At 37.2% G+C, this 12,180-nt stretch overlaps 1 protein-coding gene across 37 annotated transcripts in view; it reads left to right on the top strand.

The window, feature by feature from the left end:
• NRXN1 (neurexin 1) overlaps positions 1-12,180 on the top strand; it is a gene marked incomplete at its 5' end in the record, with an annotated part of 1,133,428 nt that overhangs the window by 811,464 nt on the left and 309,784 nt on the right. The gene's annotated exons all lie outside the window — the stretch shown is intronic.

Raw genomic sequence — 12,180 nt, 5'->3', positions numbered from 1 at the left:
CAAGAGATATTAATATTTTATTGATATATCAAAATAACAACCATAGGAAAGTGTCATATATTCAAAAAACTCTAAAGGGTTCTTATCATCATAGTTCTTGGTCTAAACTCTCTATCTTCTGGAAGGTCCAGAAGCATATCACCCTCTTCATCTGCCTTTCTATTCTTGAGGTATAGTTTATCTCTTCTGCCTTATGTGATCCTATAAGTTTGTTTTGTTTTGCTTTTGTTTATCCTTGCAAGTCTCCCTTTACCTGCACCCATGCCTCAGAAAATCTTTGATTAGGTCAACATGTTCTTCTTCCCTGTTAGAAACTGGCCTTCAGGCTCTGATTGTAAAATGATTAGGAAAACCACCAAACACCAAAATACATTATCACAAACTTGCAGGGTCTTAATTCTCAAAGTTTTATTCATTTATTTTCTTACTCTTAGTTTTCTGTTAGGTTTCTAGAATTTCCAATAAACTCAGTAAGGTTACAACTGACCACAAGAGCTGAATTCATTGCTAATCTTGGAAAACAAAAACAAAAACAAAACATATGGTCACCTTATCTTTGATAAAGGAGGCAGGAATGTACAGTGGAGAAAGGACAGCCTCTTCAATAAGCGGTGCTGGGAAAACTGGATAGGTACATGTAAAAGTATGAGATTAGATCACTCCCTAACACCATACACAAAAATATGCTCAAAATGGATTAAAGACCGAAATGTAAGGCCAGAAACTATCAAACTCTTAGAGGAAAACATAGGCAGGACACTCTATGACATAAATCACAGCAAGATCCTTTTTGACCCACCTCCTAGAGAAATGGAAATAAAAACAAAAATAAACAAATGGGACCTAATGAATCTTAAAAGCTTTTGCACAGCAAAGGAAACCGTAAAGAAGACCAAAAGACAACCCTCAGAATGGGAGAAAATATTTGCAAATGAAGCAACTGACAAAGGATTAATCTCCAAAATTTATAAGCAGCTTATGCAGCTGAATAACAAGAAAACAAACAACCCAATCCAAAAATGAGCAGAAGACCTAAATAGACATTTCTCCAAAGAAAATATACAGATTGCCAACAAACACATGAAAGAATGCTCAACATCATTAATCATTAGAGAAATGCAAATCAAAACTACAATGAGGTATCATCTCATGACAGTCAGAATGGCCATCATCAAAAAACCTAGAAATAATAAATGCTGGAGAGGGTGTGGAGAAAAGGGAGCCCTGTTGCACTGTTGGTGGGAATGTAAATTGATACAGCCACTATGGAGAACAGTATGGAGGTTGCTTAAAAAACTAAAAATAGAACTACCATATGACCCAGCAATCCCACTACTGGGCATATACCCTGAGAAAACCATAATTCAAAAAGAGTCATGTATCAAAATGTTCATTGCAGCTCTATTTACAATAGCTAGGACATGGAAACAACCTAAGTGTCCATCATCGGATGAATGGATAAAGAAGATGTGGCACATATATACAATGGAATATTACTCAGCCATAAAAAGAAACAAAATTGAGCTATTTGTAATGAGGTGGATAGACCTAGAGTCTGTCATACAGAGTGAAGTAAGTCAGAAAGAGAAAGACAAATACCGTATGCTAACACATATATATGGAATTGAAGAAAAAAAAATGTCATGAAGAACCTAGGGGTAAGACAGGAATAAAGACACAGACCTACTAGAGAATGGACTTGAGGATATGGGGAGGGGGAAGGGTAAGCTGTGACAAAGGGAGAGAGAGGCATGGACATATATACACTACCAAACGTAAGGTAGATAGCTAGTTGGAAGCAGCCGCATAGCACAGGGAGATCAGCTCGGTGCTTTGTGACCACATGAAGGGGTGGTATAGGGAGGGTGGGAGGGAGGGAGACGCAAGAAGGAAGAGATATGGGAACATATGTATATGTATAACTGATTCACTTTGTTATGGGGCAGAAACTAACATACCATTGTAAAGCAATTATACTCCAATAATAATAAAAAAAAAAAAACCAAAACACCTCAGCACAACCATTACTGAACCATCATAAATTTTCAATTCAAAATGCAGTTTTAAAAATGGGAAACATTGAAAACTAATTTTAGCTGCCTTTTGGCAAATATTGAACCATCAGAATTGAAGGCATCTGGATTTTTATGGCATCATAAATAAGTGATCAGCTGAGATAACTAATGCAGTAAGGAATGTTGCTGTTTAGAGTAATCTCAACTTTCCAAATGTATTTGCTCCATTCTGATTTAGGAGCCTTGGTACTTCAATAAATAAATAAATAAATAAATAAGAAAACAAGAGCTTTTCCTCCTGAAAGACATTACTTATTGATCCGTAACCAATTACACATTTACTCTGAGAAAAGGTTCTATAATAATCACTTGCAAATCATAAGAGGCCATGTTATTGAATTACTCAAACCACTGTTTGTTTTATGGTCAAAGTGTTTTCGTCTACAGGAATGGGTATTTCCTTCCAATTCTGATCAACTGTGCCTTAGAGTCCTTGTATGTTTAAAGGAACTTGTCCCTAAAAACCCAGCCCAGTACCTTCCAAAGCTTCTTTACTGGCCAGAGATTTCTGATAGATGTCCTGTGAGGCCCTCCTTCTTTCTGATTCTCCTCTCTTGGTCTTGGCTGGCCATTCACTTTGGATTCAGTTTTTGTTTCTAACACCCTTCCTCTTGGATTGGCTGACTTCAAACTCTTTCTTAATCCTAGCCTGTTGCCTTGACTAGGAAATTGAAGATGGGTGTTGGTTCCTTGGGCTTACCAAACACCATTTGTAGTCAGCCCTACCAACTCCTATATCAACTACTAGGACCCAAATCTGGCCAACTAAAACTTTCCATTTCCCCCCTTTTTCTTTCATTGCCCACAAGCAGTGATCAGCCATTACTGATTCAGCAAGTTGCTTACATGAAGGTAAGCCGCTTTTTTCCATGTTTCCACATTGCAAACAAAAGTAAGCCAGTGGTTTTCTTTTTACTTCTAAAGTTGACCTTTAACTCTTTCCCATAATATTAGGTACATGGAAGAGGAAGAGGAGGAGGAGTTAGATATTAAAAAAGGGAAGAGAGAGAGCTTGAGAAAGAGAGAGAGAGAGGGAGAGAGAAAGGGATGGAGGGAGGGAATAAGGAAGTAAAGGGACGGAAAATGAGTGGGTGGGGACGCAAGCTGATACCGTGGCTGAAGTGGCAGAAGTATTCTTAATAATGATTCTTAGATTTGGGACTGTTCAAAGGCTATTTTATCAAATGGTTTACATACCTTTGAGTATATCCTGATTTTCCCCAAATCATTTCTTCTGCTTCTTTCAGAATTGGAAATATAAGAGGAAAACAACAATTGTAGAAAGATTAGTACTACTGTCTGATTTTAGTTTTTAAGTATAACTGACTTAAAAATTAACCTGATGATATCAGAGATATGTTTAATCTGTAAAAGTTAGAAATTTTGGTTATCTATTAAACTTCCAAGAAAATTTCTATAAACCTTCAAGGTCAGCCAAGTATAAACTATGCTCTGATCTTATTTAAAAGCTATATTTATATCCTTAATTAACAGAATTAACCAATAAGCTGGAAAGTCAGTTGCACACATTAAAAGGTGCTCCAGTCTTGCTGAATTGTGTAATGCCACTTTAGTTTGATAACTTTTAAAATCTGATTGGCATATAATTTCAGTGAGGATGTGAATATTTGACAATATTATCCTATTTTTTCAAATAATCATGTTTGATTTTACTTAAAAATATAATCGTATTTAAATTTTGATTAACTATACTCTTAAAAATATAATAACTTGGAATAAAATGATTTTTTACTTAAGTGGCCTCGTCTTTACAGATGGATTTTTTGCCATGTTAGTATTAATGCTACCACTATTAACCTCAAAGCCATATGATACTGCTATTGAAATGTACAGGGTTTTAGAAGGGGCTGAAGGGAAGATTAAGACATGAAGTGAGGGGTAATTAATTAACACAGTGCCTAGAATACAAGTGCTCAGAAATGTTTTCTGAAATAATAAAAGAATTCATGAATTATATATTGAAAATATTGTGGCTGGGGTTGAGTATAGACTCTCAGATTTTCAGTAGTCAAAGTGAAGTCACAAGTGCAGTTTAGTTTCTACATAACTGTGAAGAAAGTCATCTAACTTCTTGTTTACAATATAGAAAAAGTGTAGCACTCTATACGTACTGGCTGTATTATTGAAAAGTTACGTATTTTTATTGATGTTGTTTTCTGAATCTTTAGCTAAGAATTGATTATGGTAGTTGGTTGTTTAAAGAAAGTCTATGGTGAGAACTTTTGCTGGGTGAGTGATTATCTCTCCTTAGTAATTGCTTCATTTATTGTAACTCACTTTTATCTTGAATTGTTCTCTAGTCATTTCAGACCTGTCCATTTTTTCAAATAGTGGTAAACTTTCTGATGGCATAGAACAAAATTTATAATAATGATGACTAATGAGAAAAATAATATAATGTAGAAATGTGGCTTCTCATCATTTATGTCAGTACATGCTAGGAGCCTGTCCAGAAATATTTTCTGAGCAACTAATATGGCCCAAGCCTATGTTCAAGCTTCCGAGGATACAAAAATAAATGAGCTCACCACTTAGTACTTATCTCAATAAATATTAGTTAGATAAATGAATGAAAAAGCCAGCTGGGACCCTGGTTGCCAGGTAGCTTAGATTATTTATAGTAAACATACTTTGTCCCAACTTGACTAGTGTTTCTTGGTTATTTCTCCGTTTCTTCCCTTTGCAGTTTTAACTTTCTTATCTGCATAGTATTTGTAAGAATGTGGATGACAGGTTTTTATGATAGAGATTTTTAAGATAGAGAATTTAAAAAGGGCTTCCCTGGTGGCACAGTGGTTAAGAATCCGCCTGCCAATGCAGGGGACATGGGTTCAAGCCATGGTCCTGGAAGATCCCACATGCCGCGGAGCAACTAAGCCCGTGTACAATAGCTACTGAGCCTGTGCTCTAGAGCCCATGAGCCACAACTACTGAAGCCCGCGCACCTAGAGCCCATGCTCCACAACAAGAAAGGCCACTGCGGTGAGAAGCCCGTGCCCCACAACGAAGAGTAGCACCCACTCGCCGCAACTAGAGAAAGCCCGCGTGCAGCAACGAAGACCCAACACCGCCAAAAAAAAAAAAAAAAAGAATATAAAAAAGAGACTTGTGAACTGTAAAGTGTTCTATTATACACATTTAAATTAGTAACGATTATTTAATCAATATTGAATAAAATAATCTCTTAGAGGCAATAAGCAAAAAAATTAAATTCAAGTTTTTCATAATTTATGAGATACATCTAGAAGTTTTACCAGTGTCGCCACTCTAGAGGAAACATCATCTCTCATAAATCAGTCTGGTAACGTTAATTGGAGATTACTTAACTCTTCTGACTTAGAAGAAAGCACTGCAAATGTGTGCTCACTCACTGCCATGAATATTAACATGTGCATTGGTTCTGACCAGAGGAAATGTGTGGAGCATGGAGGAGAGGATGAGTGGAGAGTGTTCTTTGAAATTCTTTCATCTTCAGAGCCTGAAAGAGCATTGCAAATTCGATTAGTGAATTGTTGTATATATTTGCCCTAAGTGTTTCTTCTTTGTAATTTCCTGGGCCGGAAGCCTTATTTTTGAAACCAGACTCTTAATTGATTTTGATTTAGAAATACACCTTTTGATCAGCGATTTTAGTGTAGACTAGAAGCATAGTGTATTTATAGTAAATATTACATGTCTTAAAATAGCTTATCGGTATTTTTGACATGTCAAATCTTTCTCATCATCATATCTTATGCTTTATGAAGATTAAGTTTAAAAAATCTTTTAAAAGTCAATACTTACATATTGGTGCACGTCTATATCAACAAGATAAAACCCAATTATTCCCTCACAAGTTTTTCTAGAATTTCAACTGCTTCATCTGAAACATTCACCTATTCACAGATTCACCTATTTTAAGAATTTCACTTTGCCATGTAATATTTAAATTAAAGCCTGTAAATCATACACAGTAGATATTTTATTTGGTTTTGTTTTCCTGGTTCTTATGTGAGTTAGAGAACATCTGGCCTATTTGACTAGAATTTTAAAAGAAAGACTAAAATAATGTCTTTTTACCATGTGTCGTAAAATTTTTGCTCAAGCTTCTAAGGTATGAAAGATGAATGTTATCTTTGAAGAAACTGGGAGAAATGATGGTCATATTTCAGTATGCTTAAGTGCTGTCCAGATATCTTGAAACAGTCCTATTTTGGGATGGATGGGGTCAAGTGAATTAAAATAAATTCCTCCCTTCATCCTTTCCCCTTAGAAGTTAATTCAGTATCTCATTTTCTAATGAAAATTAGTATCTCATTTTCTAAGCTGGTTGTCACCTTTGAGCATAAGTAAGTCTCTCTGAATTTGGTTTTAGATTTCTAGGATTATTTTCTCCTCTGAAATTCTACTGCTGTGAAATTTAATAAAAAGAACCAAAACAGCTGTTTCTACCTGCACCTCCTTATTTCATGTACTTATGACTTAGATGCTTAAACAGCTGCCACACCTTCTCAGTTATCTTCCTGTCTCTATTCTGAAAGCTTTCCAATCCATTTTATGTACTTATGTCAGGTTAGTTTGCTAAAATGCTTCTTTGATTATTCCTCTATTATTCCTCTTTTAAAACACACTGATAGTACCAAATAGTCTAACCTCAGTAGTGTGTGTTTGCTTTAGACTATGTTTTGTCAATTTTGTTTAGCTAATCCATTGAAGAGGACTGAGAAATTTTATTTCAATTCTGAATGTTAATGGTCAGATACAAAATATTGCCTTCTCATTCGTGAAATTATATTGTGTTAACAGATAATAATCAAACCCATATAGAAGTGATAACAATAAAACCAAAAAAAATTAAAAAAGAAAAAAACCACACTGATGCTTCCCAAGTACGTACAGGTAAAGGCACATTCTGTGACTAACAGTTAATGTCCTGAACATTCTAATCTTAATTTCCCTTTTCAGTCCATATTTCCACAATTCTATTCTTATCTTTCCATGCCAGTGCAATTTATTAGTCCACTTTTTTTTTAAAAAATGAACTTCTTATTGTCATTCCTCTGTTTCTGAATCTGTGCAGAAGGTTTCTTATTCTCTCTCACTCTCTAGATTCTGCTCAGTCATCATCTTCTCTATTCAAATGTTGGGTGTTTTCAGAGTTGGGCCTGGGATCTTGTAGCGCTCTGAGCTAGCAGAAAGAAGTCTAGAGCTCAGGAATCTCTTTGGAAAAGCTGCTAAAACAATGGCCAGGGCATTATCTAGGTAGAGAACATCTTGGACGTAGATTCTCCTCCAATCTGTGATCACTGCTCTTCTTGACCTACCATTTTGTGTTGGAACCCAAACTATGTTAACAGAATGGTTTCAAATCCATTCTAAGTTAGCCAGTGATGAGTTGCCCTTTTCTTATGACAAGATGCCAAAACAAGAAAATTGATGAATCCTTTCTGGCTACTGAGCACACCTCCATTTCTTCAGTAGCTACTATTTTTCAAAAACATACCTTCAAGAAACATTCCTTTGGCCCATTCAACACATCATTATTGATCACCTATAATGCAGTTTGTAATGTATTAGCTACCTATTTCTGTGTAACAAATTTCCCCACAATTTAGCAACTTAAAACAGCCAACATTTATTATCTTATATAGGCTCAGAATCCAGGAGCAGCTGAGCTAGGGTATTAAGAGATTCCCAGGAGCAGACATGGTTAAGATCTCCCATGCTCAGAATATATCTGATATCTGATACGTTCATTCTTATGATCAAGACGTCTACACGTCTTAGGAAGAAATGATGAGCCGCAATGAAAGCATACACTGGCTTTAAGGTTAAGGATGCTGGCTTTTGCAGAAGTCTAAACACAGTATAGATGGATGGAAAAAGAGTAATGACATTGCCTGAGGGTTAAGAACTAGTTTGGGGAATGCATACTGAATAAGGAGTCATTTTTACACTCCTTTTATTGCACCAGAAAAACCCCACTGAAAGCCATAAACAAAATGCATGAGAGTAGTAGTTAAAAAATGCAAACAGCATAGAGAATACGTCAGTCAAAGACCAGGAAACGAGATGGAAGTGACACTGTGGCATTGCAGTCCTATGAAAGCTGGTGTTGCACCACTTCAGACACAGGCAGTTCGTTTCAACAAAAGGAAGGAAATGACCTAGGTGAATATACTCAGGGACACTCAAGTTAACCCTAGGCATAAATAAGCCACATTTTAAATCAGGAGCAAAGAACTAGAGATGATTTTTACTGGGCCTGAGAAAATTCTGAAGAAAACAAGAATTTTCAGAGCTGTGAAATGCACAGGTGTTATTTTTAGGAGGTTACTTTAGGAGGAAGTACGCTAGACCTGGGGACGCTTAGGTCACAAGACAGGAAACTGTTGAACCTCTCTGTCAACAAAGCACAGCCCTGGAAGAACCTACTTCTCAGGTTTCTGAGGAGACACTTTCATGGTGGTGTTCACCTATCAAGAGAAACACTTCCTCCTGAAACTACCCCTTAGGGCCTTGCTGCCCAGCAAAGAGTGGAAATACAAGACTGACAGGCCAAGAAACTCTTTGGTGAAAGATCAAAATTTAATTGTTTATTCAGGCTTTTTGGTCTATGAAAAAAAAGTTAATATTCCTGAAATTCTGTTCTGCATTTTAGCCAGCAAATGCAGACTGCTTACTCCCAGACACACTCCCCGACTTCCCCTCTCATCACCGACCAGCATTGCCAAGGGCATCTCCACCTGGATGTCTCACAGGCAAGACTGAATTCGTTGTCTTCCAACTACCTGCCCATCTACACAATTACAGATGAAAACTTTGACATCTTTCCCATGCTTGCTTTTATGAAGTAATCTGTTTCTCACTAAATTCCAGAAATGTCTTTCAATCAGTACTGCCCAATAGAAATATAATGTGAGCCTTGTATGTAACTTTAAGTTCTCTAGTAGTCACATTAAAAAGGAAAAAAAACCTCAGATGAAACTAACTTTTAATATATTTTATGTAACTCACTATATCCAAAGTATTATGTTAACATATAATCAATATACATTTTACTATGTTTTATATTATTATTTCATGCTAAATTTTGATATCTAATGTGTGTTTTACACTTATAGTGCCTCTCAATTCAGAATCTAAATTTGCATCAGAAATACTGTATATTTCATAAAATTTCCCACTGGAAGCATAGATTCACATAGCTGAATTATCGTAAACATACTTAAAAGTTTTCCATAATTGAATCAACTATCAGTTTTAAATTTATATCTAACTTAATTACAACTAAATACATTTTGAAATTCAGTTCTTCAGTTCCATTAGCCACATTTCAAGTGCTTAACAGAGCTTTAGAATTTATCTGCTTTAGACGGCTTCCCTGGTGGCGCAGTGGTTGGGGGTCCGCCTGCCGATGCAGGGGACACGGGTTCGTGCCCCGGTCCGGGAGGATCCCACATGCCGCGGAGCGGCTGGGCCGGTGAGCCATGGCCACTGAGCCTGCGCGTCCGGAGCCTGTGCTCCGCAACGGGAGAGGCCACAACAGTGAGAGGCCCGCGTACCGCAAAAAGAGAAAAAAAACAAAAACAAAAAAAACCACATAGAATTTATCTGCTTTGACTCCCATTATTCTTGCCTTAAGTGAATGTCCTTTTCTTGAACTGTTGCACAGACTTCAAACTGATCTCTCTGCTCACAAGGTTCTTCTCCTTTCTCATTCAACCCTGCACTGCCACCAGAACGATTGTTGTAAAGTAAAAACTTGGTTATTTCAACCTCTGGTTCTAAATGTTTCATGGCAGTGGGTCTCTCAACCTCTTTTAGTTCAGGACATATCTGACTGATAATATTCAGCCAGCTCTATCAGTAATTGTGCTCACTTAGAGGCAAGAGAAACTCCTAAGTGAACAAAAGCAGGGAGAGTGCGGCACAGAGCCTGAGACTCAACCCATCTCTCCTCCCCTTCCCTCTCTGCTCTGCAGGACTGTGTCTCAACTCCTCACTTGCCCCCGAGGCTGTTCAGGGATGGGCATGAACTCCCCATTCAGACAATCAATTTGAAGTCCCTCCGTAATATTCATTAGCTATTTTTTCCCAAAGTTTATTTACAGTATGGGGAGAAACTGACTTTCAATTTTTCAAAATTGTATGCATAGACACTTAGTAATTTACTTCTCCTGGACAAAGCAAAGTCAATTGTCTGGAAAAGAATCGGTCCCAAAACCCTGTATCACTGTCTCGTAGTCCTTGTACTTTCTTCTGTTTTTGGTGGCAGTTCTGTGAACCAGGCAAAATTTGGGATTCAGATTAAAGTGTTTAAGTTACGATGGCAGATCCTTTATTTAAGATGAAAAATGTGATGCTGAGCCGCAGTGTCAGGGCGGCGACTTCCATCTATTTTGTGCACCTTTGTATTCCCAGAGTGCAGCTAGAGCCTGGAATTTAGCAAATGAGCAATAAATATTTGTTGAAATAATCTTTTGGTTCTAGAAGCTCTGCCAATTTAAACTGCCTGTGTGCATTCTGAAAATGTTCAGGGGCAATAAATAGCTCAGTGCTGCTCCGATCAAGGGCACGGTCTCCTTTAGGAGAAGTTGGTTTATATTTAACTTGTTAAGTGTGAGTTAGAGATGCAAATCTGAGCTAACTGCTAGCATGTCTCAAATTCATTATGTTGCCTCTTTATAGTTTGGTATCTCGAGGCACGATTCTGGTGCACCATGCCTTCATTCTGTTGGAGAACCACTAGCCCACAGTGCAAATAGTTCAAAAGCCAAAAACTCCTTAGCTGGACCTGCAATGAATGCAAAATCTGGGCTTCATTTCCGGCTCTATCTCCCGCTGTTCCCCACTCCAACTCAGACATAATCTCATTTTAATATACGTATTTAACAAACCTTTTTTTTTTTAACATCTTTATTGGAGTATAATTGCTTTACAATGGTGTGTTAGTTTCTGCTGTATAACAAAGTGAATCAGCTATACATATACATATATCTCCGTATCTCCTCCCTCTTGCATCTCCCTCCCACCCTCCCTATCCCACCCCTCTAGGTGGTCACAAAGCACCGAGCTGATCTCCCTGTGCTATGTGGCTGCTTCCCACTAGCTATTTTACATTTGGTAGTGTATGTATGTCCATGCCACTCTCTCACTTCATCCCAGCTTCCCCTTCCCCGTGTCCTCAAGTCCATTCTCTATGTCTGTGTCTTTATTCCTGTCCTGCCCCAAGGTTCTTCAGAACCAGTTTTTTTTTTTTTTTTTAGATTCCATATATATGTGTTAGCGTACAGTATTTGTTTTTCTCTTTCTGACTTACTTCACTCTGTATGATAGACTTTTTTAAAGCATTTTTCAAGGCACTTGCAATACAGTCGACTGAGGCGTGGCTTTTGACCTCAAGTATCTTAGAATTTAATGGATAACTTTTATTCTTATGACATATTAGTTACAGAATGTAGGCATAGGCTGATATTCCAAACCTTCCTGCTGTACAAACACCAAGGTTTTAAGTGTGACATTTATAAAAGCAACCAATAATCACATGACTGTTCTAATTTTACATTTGTTATCCATTTAATACTCATAAAAACCCTACAGTAAAAAATATTATCCTTATTTAGTTAATGAGGAAAGGAGGCATAGGTCACACAGGTAGTAAGCAAAACCAGGATTTGAACTTAGGCAGGCTGACTCCTAAGTCGATGTGCTTAACCTCTGGGGCTTATGTGTGTGATGCAGGTAAAGGTATAGGGGGCAATCCCTCTTTTGGTTACACCCCACAACTCTGCCTGTGGTCTGTTTAACGCAGCTCTGAAAAGTCAAACAACCTCAGCTTTTAGCATAGCATACATCACTTGAATTACTGAACTTTCCAGACATCAGCTATGTAAACTATTTTCTCTAGTTAAATAAGCACATAGAAAGTTATCTGGTTGACTAGTTGCCTCAAACATTTTGTATTTAGCTAGTTAGCTTTTGTAATTAGTTTGATTTGTAAATTTGGGGTGTACATAATTTTAAAGGCAGAGAACAATTTTCAAAAAATATTTGTACCAATAATGAAATGACAGTCAGCAAAGATAGACCTCCAAAGTGCCTC

This window comes from Leucopleurus acutus (assembly GCF_964270905.1).
Source record: "Leucopleurus acutus genome assembly, chromosome: 12".
Classification (NCBI taxonomy): domain Eukaryota; kingdom Metazoa; phylum Chordata; class Mammalia; order Artiodactyla; family Delphinidae; genus Leucopleurus; species Leucopleurus acutus.
Note: the sequence above shows the minus strand (reverse complement) of the source record. Positions and strands in the feature narration are given on the sequence as shown.